The sequence below is a fragment of the Schistocerca gregaria genome, chromosome 2, assembly GCF_023897955.1.
Source record: "Schistocerca gregaria isolate iqSchGreg1 chromosome 2, iqSchGreg1.2, whole genome shotgun sequence".
NCBI classification, from domain to species: domain Eukaryota; kingdom Metazoa; phylum Arthropoda; class Insecta; order Orthoptera; family Acrididae; genus Schistocerca; species Schistocerca gregaria.
In genome coordinates this window covers 972,246,968-972,265,023 of record NC_064921.1, presented here as the reverse complement: position 1 = coordinate 972,265,023, position 18,056 = coordinate 972,246,968, and the positions used below count along the sequence as shown (strand labels likewise).

At 45.7% G+C, this 18,056-nt stretch overlaps 1 non-coding gene across 1 annotated transcript; it reads left to right on the top strand.

Moving 5' to 3' along the window:
- Window positions 1–17,613: 17,613 nt before the first annotated feature.
- Trnal-caa (transfer RNA leucine (anticodon CAA)) lies at window positions 17,614–17,688 on the top strand. The gene has a single exon. It is a non-coding gene; the product is annotated as a tRNA-Leu (tRNA).
- The last annotated feature ends 368 nt before the right edge of the window (window positions 17,689–18,056 follow it).

Genomic DNA, 18,056 nt, shown 5'->3' with positions numbered 1-18,056 from the left:
ACATCCCGCTGGGAATTAAATTAATTTCCTGCTTAGTCTCGACCATGGAAATCATCGGCTACTTTCAGAGAGTCTCCGATCAACCAGAAGACTGAGGGAAGTAGACGGTGATTACAGCTCAAATGTATTTGAAAAAAAAAAGTACTGGTTAAAGGACGTCCGTCAGCTGGCTTGCGGAATATGGATGCAGATGTAGACGATAATATACATTCTAAGAAAAAAAAAAGACACACCATGAAGGAATGGACGGAAATCAGTAGATGTGATGTAAATGTACAGACAAACAAATGATTACAATTTCAGAAAAAATAGAATGATTTATGCAAGAGAAAGAGAATCAAAAATGGAGCAAGTCAATAACGCATTGGTCCCTTCTGGTTGTATTCCACCATTGTCGGGGATGTCTCCAGAAGCCTCTTCGGTCTGAAGTCTTATTCACTGCGGTAGAATTGTCTTCAGTGATGGTTACCGCTACGAATTCAGTACCGATGGCCAATCTATCTATCGCATGACGTACTCCCGAAAAGAAGGAGTTATGGTCAGAGATGCCATTTCTTATCATGGCAGGAACCCTTTGGTTGTGATCCGCCACACCCTGACAGCACAGTGGTACGTCTAGTATGTACTACGCCCTATTTTGTTGCCCTTCATGACAACTCATCCTAGGCTTACATTTCAGGAAAATAATGTCCACTCGCTCACGGCGAGAGATTCCATTGCGTGCCTTCGTACTTGGCAAGCCATACTTTTTCCAGCAAGGTCGCCGGATCTCTCCTCAATTGAGAACGTTTGGAGCATTAGGAGTAAGGCCCTGCACCATCTTGGGAGTTTGACGATCTGTCGTGCCAGCTGGATACAGTTTCGGACGGTACGTCTCAGTGAGACGTGAAACAACTCTATCAGTCAATGCCAGTCCGGATAACTGCTCGCATAAAGGCCAAAGGTGGAACTACACGTTACGTGTTACTGATATGTACAATTCGTGAACCCTTTTCTCTTGCGTAAACCATAAATTTTTTGGTGGAATTGTACTCGTTTGTTTGTCTTTATATACAAGTAATATCTCCTAATTTCCGTCCCATTCACACAATTCCTTTGTGGTACGTGATGTCCTGTTTATTGTCTTAGAGTGTATATTTTGATAACAGAGAGTTATAAAAAGGACCCAAGAGCAGCCTTCACTGACGTTGTATCGAACATGGAACAAAGAAACACAGTATATGTCAATAGAGACCTGAACAAGAGATGAAGAGTAACTACATAAAAGCAAACAAAGCAGTACTTTTTGTTATCTTGTTGGTACACGTTCTCCAGACGTATGTTTGCATTTCCAGCTGTTTGAATATTGATTTTATTGTTGACAATCGAAAACGTCTTAGATGTTTTCCAGTGCTCGGCGAACTTTTACTTCTACTTCCGAAAAATATGGGTTAAAGAATTTACATTTAAGTTTGCTCGAAAAATGGAATACACTGCAGCGAGGCATTCACAAACTTTGATTGTGGCTTTTGGCTCATCTACTGTGAGTAAGAAAAAGTTTACATGTGGTATAAACGTATCAAAGAGGGTCGAGAAGACGTTGACGACGACAGCGACCCTGGACGCTCTGGCACAACAATAGTGACTACAAGTTGGGAGAAAGAGAGGAAACGGTTCTGGAAAATCGCCGAATCACCCTCAGAAAAGTTGCTGATGATATCGTCATATCCTTTGGCTCACTGCAAGAAATTTTTTCCGATGTTTTGGCATGAAACGTAGAGGACAAATATTTGTTCCGAAAATGTTGAATTTCGACCGAAAACGAAGTAGCGTAGACATTGCTCAGTAGTTGCTGGATGAAGTCGACAACTATCCAGAACTTTTAAAGAAGCTTATAACTTATGACAGAACTTGAATTTACGGGTATGACTTCGAAACCAAAGCGCAATCGTTCCAGTGAAAACTGACTGAAGAGCCAAGACCGAAAATAATTCGAAGAGCTCGATCACACTTGAAGGTACATCTCCCTGTTTTCTTCGATTAATACGGGATAGCGCATCTGAGTTCCTACCTTATGGTCGTACGGTCATTAAGGAATACTACCTGAAATTATGCGCCGTTTGCATGAAACAACCATAAGAAAAAAAAAACAGAACTTTAGCAACAGCACAAGTCGAAATTGTATTACGATAATTCTCAGGCTCATATCTCAATGCTTGTTCGTGATTTCTTTCGCAAAAAACAATGCCGTTACGCTGTCTCAGCTACCGTATTCATCGGACATGGCCTCTTGCGACTTCCATCTATTCCCGATGCTACAGACGATCATGAAAGAACTGGTAAAGGAGCTGAGAACCATAACGAAAAGTGAGTTCCCGAAGCACTTCTAAGATTACAAAAAGCGCCATCACGTGTATATCTGAGGGGTATTACTTTGAAGGGGACAAAGATTGATTAAGAAACCCCTAAACCCCTAAATTCCATTTACCTGTCGTTCAAGCCGCGTATGGTATTGGAGTAGGAGGGAAAGCATGAATGGAATCATGGTAGAGAGAGAGAGAGAGAGAGAGAGAGAGAGAGAGAGAGTACTAATGAGATCGCGACCAAGACGGTAACTGCAGTGCTTTACTACCACACAACTGGCGCTCTTGCTTTCTGGTCGAAGTGCAATGTAGTCGCCCACGCTGAGTAAGAACGGTGACGTCTGCACTTGAATGACAATTTGGCGTTCAGCTCAAAGTGATGAAGGGGCAAATTTTCCCTAGCTGCAAGACACCACGTACTAAGAGGAATGATCAAAAATGAGACCTACTGCGGTTTCATTTCGAGTTTTCCTTACCTCGTACTCGCCACCCTTCAATTCGTTTCAATAAGGCCGTCGTCAACCACAAGAAAGAACAGAGGTCAAGGGCTGCTTGTCATGATATAGGAACTAACCACGTCTTTCACTCACCGAAATTTTAAGTTTTGCATCAGTCTCAGCCGTCGAAAGACACTGGTTACTGTTTCACTGAACGCCGAAGAGGAGAAGAGGATAAGAGAAGAATGCTCAAACTGTATGAAATTTTTAACGGTCGCTACCCTTTTAATCAAGTTACGACCATATTTTTTTGAATGAACGCAACCAAAATCCGATTCTCGGTTTTAGTTCTTCACTGTTCTGCTAGTATACATTTCTTGTCATCCCTTGGAGTTATGTGGCTTCCGAGGTAGCAGAATTCCGAAACTTCGTCTACTTTGTGATTATCAAATTCCTGTTCCATTTCTCTTTGAATTTTTATCAAGGGATTAATTTGTAATTTAAATATGAGAAAGCTTGAAATAAAATTATCAGCACTAAAATAACTTAGCAATGGGTTGATAATTGTGAAAAGGTCAACAATCTGCAATTCTTTGGCTATATTATATAATATCAAGCGTGCCTCTCTCTGTTAGAACCCTTGTAGAGGTGCTCACATTCGCGGTTATCACTTGTTTCGTCGGGAGAGGTCCGTTGTAATACAAATGGAACATTGGTTTTAGACGATGATATCTTGGTATACAGCTCAGTCAGTACACACCGCTGATAAACAAGACGCAGAAGACGTGACCTGATGTCAATGTAATTTCGTACACGTACAGACCATCGGTGGATATGTAGATGATCAGAATTGTAAATTTCTGCGATAGGTAATATGACCATCAGAAAGCGCTGGTATTGTCCATGTTTAGTGTTGTTGGAAGGCCTGATAGGGCATACAAGGGACGTGAACAGCTTTCGATTTTGAGTGAGGGCTCTGAAGGGGACAGAGTTGCGGCATACTGGCTGAGGCAGGGTTGTCATAATCTGGCAGAGTTTAAAAGTGGCCTCGTTGTGTGAGTCCATTCGGCCGGTTGGTCGACCTGTGAAATATTCAAATATGCAGATTTGTGTGGCATTCCTATGTGGTAGCAGCCCGATGTTAGACTGTATGGGAATGTAAGGTTCCTAACCACATGTGACCACCACAAAGAAGTTATCGCCGTTTTGTGCAGCAACGACATCGGAAGCCATTGACATCTGCGCCTACGATCTGCGAACAGATACTGGACTCACTGCAACATTCTGTATAATCTCGCACCGCTCGTTGAGCATAGGCTGCCATTAACACTATAATACAAAAGGTTATGTTTGGAATGGTGCCATGACATGCAAGCATGGAATACTGATGAATGGCATACCACTGAATTCACTGATGACTCCCAGTTCCCTATTACCTTGGACAACTATGGTTCAGATGGTTCAAATGGCTCTGAGGACTATGGGACTTAACCTCTGAGGTCATCAGTCCCCTAGAACTTAGAACTACTTAAACCTAACTAACCTAAGGACATCACACACCTCCATGCCCGAGGCAGGATTCGACCCTGCGACCGTAGCGGTCGCGCTGTTCCAGACTGTGGCGCCTAGAACCGCTCGGCCACCACGGCCGGCTTGGACGACTATCATTAGTGAGTATAAAAGGTACCTGGGGAGAGGTCCAGTCTTCTACTATTCTGGATAGGCTGAGTGGTGTTACTCCTGACGTCATGGTGTGGTGAACCGTTAGTTATGACGTCATGTCATGACTGGTCTCAACTGATTGAACAGTGGCCCCGCAACGTTACGTCACGAACATCCTGCGTTTTCGTGTGATACCTCTAATGCAACAGTATCGTGGTGGCATGTAGGCCAGTGCTGCTCTACACATGACACGTGTATCTTTGAAGAGTCTACGTGACGCTGAGTGCTGTGAGGACACGAATAGCAGGCGCCAATAGCTGCCCGCACAACTTACGAAGGGCGTTAAAATTTTGTTTTGCACAGTCGTCTCCATTTTTTTAATTTTTTGCGGGAAGAGAATGAAATTTTGTGTGAAAATATTTGGAAAATTTAGCCATACATTGAGCCTACTCACTGTAGCTTCCATCAGCTGTGAAGCATCTGCCCCAACGTTCTTTCCATGGTGTAAATACAATTCGGTAAATTTCTGGAGATTGACTTTTACACCAACGCTTGACACAGGTAATAAGGTCTTCCTCACTATCAAATGTTTTACCGCGCAGGTGGACCTTACGACGCCCAAAGAGGTAAAAATCTCACGGAGCGAAGTCTGGACTGTAGGGAGGATGAGGAACAATTTTACAACCCATTTTCCTGATTTATTACCTGCGTCATAAGGACTGTATGAGGTGTGGCATTGTCATTGTGTAGTCTGACGAGCTGACCCTGTGGTCTGTGGGTCCTGATGGCACGTCGCAGTTTGTACAGCGACAAACAGTAACGCTCCCGGTTAATTGTGGAGCCAGGTTCCAAAAAGTCAATGAAAATGTCACCACACTGTTCCCTGAAGAAGGAGGCCTGCTGTTCATGGAAGTCTTAGTTTCCTCTTCCGAGGGGAACCCGGATGGCGCCACTCCATGGACCGTGTTTTGCTCTCAAGTTCGGACAAAAACAATCATGTTCCATCGTGGGTAATGACGCCGTCAAAATATTGTTTCCACTCTTCAGTAAAGATCTTCATGAGACCCACGCACACATTTTTCTTTCATATTTTCACCTCTCTTGTAAATAATCTAGGCACCCAACGTGCTAAGATTTTTCTGTACCCTACTGACTGTACCAGTGATACCACACTACCCAATGACAAACGAGTCATTTCAGCAGGCTGTGCGGCTGGTCCCGGCGGAGGTTCGAGTCCTCCCTCGGCCATGGGTATGTTTGTTTGTCCTTAGGATAATTTAGGTTAAGTAGTGTGTAAGCTTAGGGACTGATGACCTTAGCAGTTAAGTCCCATAAGATTTCACACGTATTTAAACATTTTGAACATTTCAGCAAGCTGTCGTGTCGTCACACATCTATCATTTTGTATGATTGGATCAATGGACTCCTTATTCACATTACTCATTGCCGTCGATGGTCTAACAGATCGTGGGTTGTCCAGTAGAGAGAAATCACCTTCTTTAAACGTCTGCAATCACCGCTGGATACTGCTGCGATCCACTGTGTCCTCCCCATAAACAGGGAGGATGTGGCAGAGTCATCTCCGGTCTTGAAGAGGAACTCCATCACCGACCGTTGTCGCAACCTGACATCCACTTCGCGGTCCATTATATCTCACCTCTAAACAAAAGAAATTACTTTTATATACCAACTTATAGCTAAATGTTGAAAGTATGTTCTCAAAAAGTTTCATTCTCCTCCTGCAAAAAATGAAATAATTAGAGACGACTGTGCAAAAATTTTTGAACGTTCTTTGTATATCGCAGCGGCAGTACCACGGGCTGCGCACCGACAGAGGAGAAACCGTGGCAACTGAAACCGGTGAGCCACAGCACCAGACCAGCAGAGGGCGCCACCAGCGGCAGAGTCAGCATACCAAGACGTCCGCACAGCTACGATGGGAGCGCCCAGGCCTACGTATTTCCTGCTTCCACAGAAATCGACTGGGCTTAATCACACTTGGGGTATTACTCCCCGAGGCAATTATTTACGCTTGTGCTTTGGATCCAGTCGGTTCAATCAGAGCGAGCAGTCCCAGGAAAACTTCGTTAGGGTATCACCCGTCACCACACGAATACCTCTCCACTCTGCACATCATCGAGGGACCGCACTTAGCCAATGTTGCGGTGTTATGCCGATAGGTCATGGTATACTCTGCTTCACTACATCTTCACCGCTTGATATTCTTAGACTGAGTGCTCATAGTATTCTCACAAGCATAGACAGTTGCTCTGGTTCTATCATCGGTACTTCATCAGCGTATTATGACTCCAAAGAATTACAAGGGTGGGCTGTGATTCTGTAACGGCTTTCGTACTTTAACGTCTGCCTACAACTCCGGACTTTGACTTTTGGTTCGTGTTTAACAACGTAAGTTATACAAGTAACTGGCAAATTTTACGTTACAATTCAGACATTAGTTTGGTCAAACTTACGATCTCCAACTTTTTGGAACTGTGAAGTTGTTTTTGCTGTTGATCAGTCACTTCAAGAAGACCCAAGATTGTTTCTTTCGAAGTTACTGTTACTATAGAGTCAGTGACATTATCTGTGTGACATGTAGTTTGTTGGTCACACTGTTTCAGGCGTCATGTCACAGACTGCGCGGCCCCTCCCGCCGGAGGTTCGAGTCGTCCCTCGGGCGTGTGTGTGTGTGTGTGTTGTTCTTAGCATAAGTTAGTTTAAGTAGTGTCTAAGTCTAGGGACCGATAACCCAAGCAGTTTGGTCCCTTAGGAATTCACACACGTTTGAAAATTTTTGTAGTTTGTTTACAATAAACTTTTCAGTGGTGAGTGAGATGTATTTTTGTGTGATATTCCCGTTGGGAAAGGATATATCACTGAGATAGTCTCAATGTCAGCAAGACCCCCACATCTGTTCCCAATAAAACATGCGTGCGGCAAGGTCGGAAGTCAGCGCCATTACCCCGGATGTCAAGGTCTAGTTACAATAGTTATCGGACAGATTGCCCCAAGAGAGGATACAATGGCGTCATGAGACACTTTCCAGACGAATCAGTGCGTGCATCACGATGGGAGGGGCTATAACATCGCACAGATAGGTCGGTTCATACTGTCAAGTCCTTTGTAAATTTGATTCGATTTTGCAATCATTAAAAGCTGTCAAGTATAATTTTTCTTCTCCTCCCATTTCGGTGCTTTTTGTCAGGCAGCTTATTTACTCGTTCTGTGTATATTTTGAGCGGCCTCTCTTAGCCTTCTCACGATATACCATGATTGTTCGGAAAGTAAGTTTCGATTGGTCGCTAAATGGAAACCACAGTGAAATCAAAACCGTTTTCTTTGCACATTTAGCCACACCTCCCAGGCACTTCCCTACACAGTCGCCGCTCGGACTTAGACATTTGTCGGAGAGTTATACCAAATTTCGAACACCATCGTCGTAGAAGGCACCATCCTTTACTTTCTCTACGCTGGTCTATAGTACGTAGCCTGCACCCCAGTGTTGTCTTCGTATCCAGCGTTTCATGTGAACAGAGGTGACACTCAGGACGAGCAATTTAGGACTGTGCTGTGGGTGATCGAACACTTCCCATCGAAAAGGCTGCAGAATCGCCTTATTGCCCCTGCAGAGTGCGGGTGGAGGAGGAAGTGAGTGGCAGTTATGTTAGGTGGGCTGCATTCATTAAGGCGAAGCCCCTCAGCGGGCCCTCCTGTTTGGCGGGAGACATGGTTGTTCTAGGCACCTATACTCGCCCACAGTGCGCTCACAACTGAAAAGAGCGTCTTGATGCGATCGACGAGCGTACTAGAGACAATGCTCAAAACGTCTGTGAAAAGCCTCGTCGAATTTTCACAGTGGTTTCCAGTTCGTGACCGATCGTTCCTCACTTTCCAAATATCCCTCGTACAGACACTAATGGCCATTAAAATTGGTAAAACCAGGAAGAAATGCAGATGATAAACGGGTATTCATTGGAGAAATATATTATACTAGAACTGACATGTGATTACATTTTCACGTAATTTGGGTGCATAGATCCTGAGAAATCAGTATGCAGAACAACCACTTCGGGGCCGTAATAACGGCCTTGATATGCCTTGGCAATGAGTCAAACAGAGCTTTGATGGCGTGTACAGGAACAGCTTCCCATGTAGCTTCAACATGATACCACAGTTCATCACGAGTAGTGACTGGCGTATTGTGACGAGCCACTTGCTCGGCCGTCATTGACCAGACGTTTTCAATTGGTGAGAGATCTGGGGAATGTGCTGCCCAGTGCAGCATTCGAACATTTTCTGTATGGAGAAAGGCCCATACAGGATCTGCAACATGCGGTCGTGCATTATCCTGCTGAAATGTAAGGTTTCACAGGGATCGAATGAAGGCTTGAGCCACGGGTAGTAACACATCTGAAATGTAGCTCCACTGTTCAAAGTGCCGCCAGTGGGAACAAGAGGTAACCGAGACGCTTAACCAATGGCACCCCATAACATCACGCCAGGTGATATACTAGTATGTCGATGACGAATACACGCTTTCACTGTGCCTTCAACGCGATGTCGGCAAACAAGGGTGCAGACATGATGATGCTGTAAACAGAATCTGAATTCATCCGAAAAAATTACGTTTTGCCATCTGTGCACCCAGGTTCGCTGTTGAGTACACCATCGCAGGCGCTGCTGTCTGTGATGCAGCGTCAAGGGTAACCGCAGCCATGGTCTCCGAACTGGTAGTACATGTTGCTGCAAACGTCGTCGAACTGTTCTTGCAGATGTTTTTTGTCTTGCAAACGTCTCCATCTGTTGACTTAGGGATCGAGCTGTGGCTGCACGATTCGTTACAGCCATGCGCATAAGATGCTTTTCAGCTCGACTGCTAGTAATACGAGGCCGTTGGGATCCAGCAGGGCGTTCTGTATTACCCTCCTGAACTCACCGATTCCATATTCTGCTAACAGCCATTGGATCTCGACCAACGCCAGCAGCAATGTCGCGATACGATAAACCTCAATCGCGACAGGCTACAATCCGACCTTTATCAAAGTCGGAAACGTAATGGTACGCATTTCTCCTCCTTACACGAGGCACCACAACAACGTTTCACCAGGCGACGCCGGTCAACTGCTGTTTGTGTATGAGAAATCGGTTGGAAAGTTTCCTCATTTCAGCTCGTTGTAGGTGTCGCCACCGGCGCCAGCCTTTTGTGAATGCTCTGAAAAGCTAATCATTTGCGTATCACACCATCTTCTTCCTACCGGTGAGATTTCGCGTCTGTAGCACGTCATCTTCGTGGTGCAGCAATTTTAATGGCCAGTAGTGTAATTGCGAATAATTCATCTTGGTAGTTTACCAGGTGGCGTTAAGTGGTAATGGGCACAGAGGTCGCCGTGCTACATTTCATGAAAGTTAAAGTGACGATAAGGAGACAAAGCCGACTTGCCGGGCGGGGTGCAGACCTGTCGGTGTAGGTGGTGGTGGAGGCCATGGGCGGGTACGGCGGGTGGAACTCGTGCTCCGGCCGCTGGGGTGGGCGCGCGGCCCACACCCGGAAGCGGTCGCGGTACTCGGAGAGCGATGCCAGCGGCGCCGGCGTCGGCCGGTAGCACAGGATGGGCGCCACCGACTGCGCCGGCTCGAACTCGCCCGGCGCCGGCGGCCGGAAGAACATCCTGTACGTCGTGACACCTGCGGGAAAGCTCCGTCCACACGTTCTGCCTCGTATATGTGGCGAGCACAGAGAAGTGTGTTCCTGCACCTGACAGACGCGTACAGAACAGCGCCGAATGAGGCGCTGCTGGTAGTATTATTAGGCTTGCTACCTGTGATCTAGCAGTAAGAAAGAGAGGTGCTACTTTATCTACATCTACATCTAAGTGATTACTCTGCTATTCACAGTAAAGTGCCTGGCAGAGAGTTCAATGAACCACACTTCACGCTGTCTCTGTACCGTTCCACTCTCGAACGGCACGTGGGAAAAACGAGCAATTTTTCCGTGCGAGCCCTGATTTATCTTATTTTATCGTGATAATCATTTCTCCCTATGTAGGTAGGTGCTAACAGAACGTTTTCGCAATCGGAGGAGAAAATTGGTGATTGAAATTTTATGACAAGATCCCGTCCCCAAGAAAAACGCCTTTGTTTTAATGATCGCCACTCTAATTCACGTATCTTAACTGTGATACTATCTCCCCTATTTCGCGATAATACAAAACGAGCTGCCCTTCTTCGTACTTGGTCAAAAAGGGCGAACTTGATAATATAAAGGAATTACTTGGGACAAAGGCCGCATCTAATAAGGAAATAACGGCTCGTATTGATACAGAATGGCAAGAAATCTGGAAGAAGGCAGAAACAGGATAGAGAATCTACCAGTCCCTTCATAACATAAAAGAGAGAACAAAAATGACATACGTTATTCTGATCAAAAGAATTATACGCTACCGGTCGGGACATGATCCGTATCCCAGCTGCTTACTAAAAATACGACATAGCACAACCAGACACTTGTGAATGTGGAGTGATCAGCACCCCAGATCACGTCGTGTGGGAATGTGCTATTGGACAAGATGATACAAACCAGGTGTTCGCCTCCGTAGCGTAGCGGTTCGTTACAGGTTACCACGCAGGGGGCCAAGGTTCGATTCCCGGCAAGGAACTGGGTGTTGTGTGTCCGTCATCTACATCATCAATGATTCGCAAGTCGCCGATGTGGCGTTAACTAAAGAGGACTTGCAATACAGCGAACGAACTCCCCTGCATGGGGCCTCCCGGTCAACAATGCCATACGATTATCTCTCTCTCTCTATCTCATACAAATCATGACAGGAACCCATTTAGAAATGCAACAGTGTAAAGTGTAATGAGGAATGAGGAACTGTGGCATAAACATAGCTCACTTTCAGTTGAAATATCAGCTTATGACCTTCAAACCTACATGGCTGAGAAGAGACTGAGAAGAGGCTTTTCATCGTGATTATGAGACGTGCCGCAGCAAAACATGGACCATCAACAACCTTCTGGAAAGAGTGAGGGGATGAGCCACGGGAAGGAGCAGGAAGCATATCTTGAGACCCTGACAGTCATCTCCAAATCTCTGCATCTTGAGTGGCGTAGCGGGACAGCGCTTGTGAATCCTGAGTTGCACCTCAGTGTGCAGAGGGTTAAACCTCCAGACAAACGAGAAATCCAGGATACCATTTGCAGTAGTGTGATGTTGTGTAACGCGGTGTTGGTGGTAACGTACCGTAGTGTGGTATAGTAAAGTAGTCGAGAATTATAAAATACAAAACTTCTGATCACCAATGCTGCATAGTATGATAGACAAATCTTCTGGATTCCAGATGAAAAGATGTCTGTACACCAGTTGGCCAAATGGTAGTATGCAGACTTTTTTATTTTATTTTTTTCTAATCTATGTAGATTCTTTCCCCTTAAAAAGAACAGTGCATAGCTATTACAAACACATTTGAATGATGTTAAAATATTATGTGATATCTTCTTGCTAATTCGTGTGCAACATTTGGTCTTTTCTTTTACAGAGAAAGCACACTAAAAGAAAATAGCAAATAAATAAGTACTCGCTAGTTAATAAATATATGTGTTTCGTTGTGCACTCGTACGTTAGGGAAAGAAGGCACAAATTAGAAGGTAGCCTAGAAGAAAAGGAAGTAAATTTCTAGGGAGTGGATCGTGTTATTACTACCAACTGATGCTCTAAATTTCTACGTGCAAGCCCGCAGCACTGCAGTTAATGCGCGTTTTCTGTGCATGGGAGAAAACTGAGAAGTGGACGCTAAGTGTTTTCTGCCGTAAGCTAGAGAGCACACCCCTTAAGCAGCAGGTAGCTCTAACGTTGTTGTGACATCAGTTCCTGGGCAAACTCCTACGGCGGTCCTCCAATAGGTGGATGATGGTTACGGTACGGCTGTGGTCAAACATAGTTGAAAGTGGTCACATGATTGGATGTTCACCTTTCTGTTATCCGTGGGCTGAGGCAGTTGCTTGTTAAGCATAAGTTCAGTACGCAGAGTGCTCAGTCAAGAATGGCCAATGGCTATGTGTTAATGTGGGATTACCTGGGCTCTTTGACATATCTGCCATCGTTCTTCACAGGTGAAATAAATTTGTTTATTTATTTATTATGTTCCTCAGAAACATGCAAGCCTATGCTACTTGGTTATGGAACACTTCACTCTGTAATTTACAAAGTGCTGAAAATTTATTACAAAGAATTGAAGATTTAATGAAACAAGAAAAACAGAATATACGAATAAATAACACTTTACGGAGAAAAGTTCTCAACTACAACAATGGAAGGAATATGTTACAAAAAAACCTTTCAACCTTATTTGACTACTTGGAATTTCTTACTCAACATCGCAGGTGTGCGAAGCCTTACTACGTTTACCATCATCATCTTCATTTCCTTGGGCCTTAATCCCACTTCAACGCGGGGTCGGCCTTGTTACTATGGTTTTGGCGATGTTAGTGTCGGAGGGTGGCAGGATGCCCTTCCTGTCGCCACCCTGTACCCTCCAGGGTGGAATTAGTGTACCCCAGGTGTCTGTGTCTAATGTAAGCCACGAAATAGTGGGAACGTTTACAAATGTCTGCGAGTCGTGTCACTTAGGCAGGACATTGGGACCAGCCCAGTATTCACCTAGTGGAATGTGGAAAACCACCTAAAAACCACATCCATGATGGCCAGTACACTGGCCCTCGTCGTTAATCCACCGCGTGGATTCGATCCTGGGCCGGTGCGCCTATACGAGTCCAGGAAGCAGCGCATTAGCACCCTCGGCTAACCTGGCAGGTTTAAGAGTCGAAGGGAATGAAAATGAAGTGGTAATAGAGGGTAAAGAGAAATTTGAAAAGGGGATTAAGCTTCTGGGAGAAGAAATAAAACTTTGAGGTTGGCAGATGACACTGTAATTCTGTCAGAGACGTCAAAGGACTTGGGATGTCAGCCGATGAGATGAAATCTGACAAATGTAAAACAAGGGTAATGGTGTGTAGTAGGATTATGTCAGGCGACGGTGAGGGAATTCTGTTAGGGAATCAGGTACTAAGGGAAGTGAATGCGTCATTCTAGTGGGAACGGACTGCAGGCGGAACGCCTAGAATCGACCATGAAGGGGTAAGCAGTAGGTAGAAATATTTGAGCTATTCCACTCGACGAGCAGTCACCAGCAACGCCTGACGAAGACTGTGAGTCACGTTGTCGAAATATTGTGCGTGGACGACACTTACTTCCGGCGGAATACACGACACCTCAGGATGTGAGTAACAGATATGTTTTGCTATTTGCGCAGCAAAATAAGTGATCATGGGCGAAGAAAAAAAATGATTCGAATGCCTCTGAGCAATACAGGACTTAACTTCTGAGGTCATCAGTCCCCTGGAACATAGAACTACATGAACCTAACTAACCTGAGAACATCACACACATCCATGCCCGAGGCAGGATTCGAACCTGCGACCGTGGGCGAAGAAGAGATGTCATACACATTAATGTGACCAATTGTCAGAAGACTGAATATGGTCCCCAAGGACAGACGCATACTTGTGCTGATCCACTGTGCCTTCCATAATGACAAAATGACCCAGGGAATGCCACGAAAACATCCCTCGGACCATAACGCTCTCTCCTACGGCTGGATACTTGAGAAGGTTCTTGAAGGGTGTTTGCTTTCAGGCGTTTCACGCCGTAGACGCCAATGGCCATCAGTCCGATGGGGAATAAAATGTGATTCATCCGAAAAGACCACCTGATACCACTCAGTGGTACTGGGAAGCAAATTGCAGCATTCGTCGCCCGTGGACAGCAATCAGCATGGGTGCACGAACCAGACGCTCTCTGCGGACGCCCATACGCAGCAACGCTCGCTGAACGGTCGTTGAGGAAACACTGCCGGTAGGCTCTTGGTTCAGCTGGGTGGTCAGTTGCTCAACGGTTACACATCTATTCAATCCATTCACATCTCCGCAGCCGTCGATCACCACGTATGGTCCATGGCCCACCGTTGTTGCCTCAGTTCTGGATGGAGTCATTTTGGAATGTGCGGTGCGCTTTAACCATGGCGGCACACGAACAGTTAACCAATTAAGTCGTTTCGGAAATTCTTCCGCCATTAGCCAGAAAATCAATGATCATGCTCTTTTGGACGTCAGATAAATCGCTCCATATTCGCATTACTACAACGACTGCACTGGTTCCCGCATCCCCCTTACATGCTTTATATGTCTTCCACTGCAAGTGCTGCCGTCGGGATATGCTTATTGTAAGAGGACGTCCACCATACGGGATTGTCACATTAATGTGATTGGGCCGTGTAAAATTCAGAGCGGCAGCAGCAATAAGAGCGGCTCTGAAAAGCAGAATTTTTTTTCGCATCGAGTGGTGGGAAATCCCTCCTGGAGTATGACTAAATAGATAAATAGATAGTAGATAAATAAATAGATGTGCTGATCGGACGACTAGTGGAGAAACACTGTATCGGGTAGAGGAAAAAAAAATGTAGCACAACGTAACTCAAAGAAAGGATTGGTTAATAAGACAAATCTTGAGATATCAAAGAATGGTTAATTTGCAATGGCAGGAACTGCTGGAGGAGGGGTAAAACTTGTAGAGGGGGATGAAGATCAAAGTACACTACTGGCCATTAAAATTGCTACACCACGAAGATGACGTGCTATACACACGAAATTTAACCTACAGGAAGAAGATACTGTGATATGCAAATCATTAGCATTTCAGAGCATTCACACAAGGTTGGCGCCGGTGGAGACACCTACAACGTGCTGACACGAGGAAAGTTTCCGACCGATTTCTGATACACAAAAAGCAGCTGACCGCCGTTGCCTGGTGAAACGTTGTTGTGATGCCTCGTGTAAGGAGGAGAAATGCGTACCATCACGTTTCTGACTTTGATAAAGGTCGGATTGTAGCCGATCGCGATTGCGGTTTAACGTATCGCGACATTGCTGCTCGCGTTCGTTGAGATCCAATGACTGTTTGCAGAATATGGAATTGGTGGGTTCAGGAGGGTAATACGGAACGCCGTGCTGGATCCCAACGCCTTCGTATCACTAGCAGTCGAGATGACAGGCATCTTATCCGCATGGCTGTAACGCATCATGCACCAATGTCTCGATCCATGAGTCAACAGATGGGGACGTTTGCAAGACAACAACCATCTGCACGAACAGACCGACGACGTTTGCAGCAGCAAGGACTATCAGCTCGGAGACCATGGCTGCGGTTACACTTGAGGCTGCATCACAGACAGGAGCGCCTGCGATGGTGTACTCAACGACGACCTGGGTGCACGAATGGAAAAACGTCATTTTTTCGGATGCATCCAGGTTCTGCTTACAAGATCATGACGGTCGCATCCGTGTTTGGCGACATCGCACAGTGGAAGCGTGTATTCGTCATCGCCATACTGACGTATGACTCGGCGTGATGGTATGGTGCCATTGGTTACACGTCTCGATCACCTCTTGTTCGCACTGACGGCACTTTGAACAGTGAACGTTACATTTCAGATGTGTTACGAGCCGTGGCACTATCCTTCATTCGATCCCTGCGAAACCTTATATTTCAGCAAGATAATGCACGACCGCATGTTGATGGTTAGCACTTTCTCCAGATCTCTCACCAATTGAAAACGTGTGGTGAATGGTGGCCGAGCAACTGGCTCGCCACAATGCGCCAGTCACTACTCTTGATGAACTATGGTATCGTGTTGAAGCTGCATGGGCAGCTGTACCTGTACACGCCATCCAAGCTCTGTTTGACTCAATGCCCAGGCGTATCAAGGCCGTTATTACGGCCAGAGGTGGTTGTTCTGGGTACTGATTTCCCAGGATCTATGCACCCAAATTGCGTGAAAATGTAATCACATGTCAGTTCTTGTATAATATATTTGTCCTATGAACATTCGTTTATCATATGCATTTCGTCTTGTTGTAGCAATTTTAATGGCCAGTAGTATAGCAGGTCGAAATGGGTGTTGGTTTCAGCAGCTATGGAGGTATGAATAGGATTGCGCAGGGTAGATTAGCATGGAGAGGTGCACCAGTCGAATCTTGAGATTGAAGACCACTACTACAGTAAAGTTTTAAGAGTGCTCTTACGCTGGGAAGGGCCATCGTGTCGCAGGCTGTCGGGCGTGATGATCGGCTCTGCAGGCTTAGAGGGCGCTGGCGGCAGGTAGACGGCGGCGTTCGTGGTGACGGTCCTCATTGGATCGGTGCTGAGGCGGATAGCGTGGCGCGGCAGCACCTGCTCTGGTACTTCCGTCACCGGCCGGCACGGGAACTCCTCCTGGACAAGTCAGGCAGCAGGCGGTAGAATGGTGTCCGCTTCGTTTTATACACCAGCTAATGTACGTTGGCCTGCTGAAAGTAATGCATCCGAATCTTTTATGTGAAAACTTCTAAAACTTTCTATCGCCTCCAGAATGAGATTTTCACTCTACAGCAGAGTGTGCGCCAATATGAGACTTCCTGGCAGATTAAAACTGTGTGCCGGACCGAGAATCGAACTCGGGATCTTCGCCTTTCATGGGCAAGTGATTTACTAACTGATCTACCCAAGCACGGCTCACGCCCCGTCCTCACAGCTTTAATTCTGCCAGTACAGTTTCAATCTGCCAAGAGGTTTCATATCAGCGCACACTCCGCTGCAGAGTGAAAATCTCATTCTGGAAACATCTCCCAGGCTGTGGCTAAACCATGTCTCCGCAATATCCTTTTTTTCAGGAGTGCTAGTTCTGCAGGGTTCGCAGAAGAGCTTGTGTAAAGTTTGGAAGGTGGGAGACGAGATACTGGCAGAAGTGAAGCTGTGAGGACGGGGCGTGAGTCGTGCTTGGATAGCTGAGTTGGTAGAGCACTTGACCGCGAAAGGCACAGGTTCCGAGTTCGAGTCTCGGTCCGGTACACAGTTTTAATCCGCCAGGAAGTTTCATATCAGCGCACACTCCGCTGCAGAGTGAAAATCTCATTCTGGAAACATCCTCCAGGCTGTGGCTAAGCCATGTCTCCGCAATATCCTTTCTTTCAGGTGTGCTAGTTCTACAGGGTTCGCAGGAGGGCTTCTGTAAAGTTTGGGAGGTGGGAGACGAGATACTGGCAGATGCAAAGCTCTGAGGACGCCGCATGAGTCGTGCTTGGATAGCTCAGTTGGTAGAGCACTTGCCCGCAAAAGGCAAAGGTCCCGAGTTCGAGTCTCGGTCCGGCACACAGTTTTAATCTATCACCTGTCACAATGATGTTAAGCAATAACAAAATATTAGATAGAATTGGAAACATCTTGCAAAAAGCAAGGGATCCCAGTAACATTCAAAACAAACAGTACAGTTCAGAAAAGACTAAGACCAGTCACAAAAACCTTAGACAAATTCAGGAACTCTTCAATATATCAACTCCTGTCAGGCCCAATACATAGGGCAAACAAGCAGAAACTTCCGAAAGAGGTACACAAAGCAAATGAGAGCTCTAAAGACTGACAGCACACATTCAACGTCTGCAGATCATCTAATGAACAAAAGCCATAACCCCACTAATATCGATACCGATCTACACATTCTGAAAAACAGCAACAGTATAT